The sequence below is a fragment of the Entamoeba invadens genome (assembly GCF_000330505.1).
Source record: "Entamoeba invadens IP1 unplaced genomic scaffold scaff_1105074724697, whole genome shotgun sequence".
NCBI lineage: Eukaryota > Evosea > Mastigamoebida > Endamoebidae > Entamoeba > Entamoeba invadens.
In genome coordinates, this window is record NW_004191802.1 from 2,498 (window position 1) to 4,825 (window position 2,328).

A 2,328-nucleotide genomic window follows, 5' to 3' on the forward strand; every position below is an offset into this window, starting at 1 on the left:
GCACGAGCCTATGTGGCAATACTTTTTTCCAAAAAAATGGTCAAAAAAGAAAATATACAATTTTTTAAAAGAAAAATATTTGGAAAGTAATGAAAAAATTTGAATTTTCAATGGTCAAAAAAATGAATTAAAAACTGATTTTCGATTTTACTAATTGAATTTTGATTTAAAAATCATAAATAATGACAATAATTAAACAAAAACAACAAGAATTGAACTTTTTATAATTTATTTTTTAATAACATGTTAATATTATTTTAGTAAATAAGAATACAAAATCATCTTTTATTAAAATATTCGAAAAAAAAAGAAATTGATCTAAATAACATATAGAATGATAAAATTTAATTGCTATTGTACTTTTTAATATACTTTGTATTTTAACTCGGTGTAATTATTCAGTTTATAATATAACTTTTTGAACAATCAACAAGAAGTTACTCTTGTTTATCACGTTATCAATAGTAAATAAAGTCTTGTCAATACAATAACATTATTAAAAAGTTTAGACTTCTTCCTTTTTATCTGTAATTTTAAATTCACAACTTATGTTTTAAAGAAAAAGGTTTTAATAATGAATAATATCAAAATTAATCAAAGAGACATGGATAATTTAAAGGCTGTTCATAAAAAGACACATAAGTTAAATTTTATATAATTCAATTATTGTTAAGGTTTTAGACATATTTGTAAGAAAATTTTTAGTATAATATACTATAATAACATATTATTACCCATAATACTTGATTGTTTTCAACTTGATTCATATAATTTATTAAATGTATTAAGTTGGAGAGTGATCAATGCTAATCTTGAGTTAACCTCGATGATGATCTCTCCCTTCTGCCCATTTGAGGCGATGGGTGGGGGTTTTGTTAAATTTATGTCAGCAAATAAAAAATACTAAAATACAAAAAAAAGATTTAAACAATATGTATCGATATATTAAATATGGTAATTTAAAATTATCAATTATGATACAAAAATAATTAAAAACTCGTTTAAATTCACTTAAATTCCAAAAAAAAACATTTGTTGTTCTTTAAACAAAAAAAAACAGACGTTCAAATGCAATTTCAAGCTTCATGTTTCGAGAGCGCATTTCACGAAGTTTTGAGAAAAAATGTTCAATTCCAACTGATGTTGGAAATACACAAACGATGATGTGTACAACACCAAGTAAATTGGGTTATCCATGTCCTTCCAATTCATCATAAATATCCAAGAGTGTAAGTCGACTTTTACTCTTTGTGATTTTTAAAAGTTTCTGGTGAAAAGTACATTTTGGCATTTTTTTAGAATAAATTTTTTTCTTTTGGTGTTTTTCTCCATAATATTTCTGCCAACACACATATTTCATGTTCAAGTTGATAATCGAAAGTTTTTATTGCTGTTGTAATGTAACTTGGAACAATTTGTGTTGTCAATATTTAATTTGGCGAATAAAACCATTGAAGCAGTTCTTTAAAATAATCATAATTGTGATTTTTTCTAAATACACTTTCGTCAATTTCACCACAGTGCCAATTAACACAATGTTTTGCTCTTATAATATATGCTGAATGCGAAATTTCGTTAAAACGCGGGTGTATTTGAACTTGTAGTCTTTTTAAAACTTTTGTAAGAAACAAGTCGCCAGTTTCAATGTAATCCTTGGCTTCTTTGAATTCGTCCCAAACACCACTTTCAACTTAATTCAGTAAAATATCAATATAACTTTCAAATAATTCAAGGCGTTCAACATATTCAAACAAAAGACTGTCATCTTCTTGCAATGAAAAAAACGAGAGTAAACAATATTCAAATAACTTCTTTTGCTTTGAAAAATATTTTCTTGATGTTTTCATTGTTCATATTAAAGAGAATTCTTTGAACTATTTCTGGTTCTTCCTCTGCCATATCACTTGCGTTTTGACACGATTCTTCCACTTTACAATCATTTTGTGTACTTTTGATAAAATATACACCATTTTGGCCAATCACAATGCCATTTTATCAAATTCTGTCAGGAGACTTTCAAGTGGTTCTCCAGTACTCAAATATTTTGCAACTTGTTCATAATTGTTGGTGATATCTTCAACATTTTTGTATATATAAACTTGGGCCATAAAGTCCGACACGTTATAACAGTATTTTTTTCTTTTGTTTTTCGGGATATTAATATATTTTGTCGAAATTTATACCTGTTTTACTTATCATTATTTTCCCTTATTTCGATTTTTTGCTTCTTATTTTTTGGTTTTTACTTTTCTACTTACACTACAATTTCCTTATTTCAAAATCATGAAATATTTTGGTTTATAAAACACGAAAAATTAATTTCATACC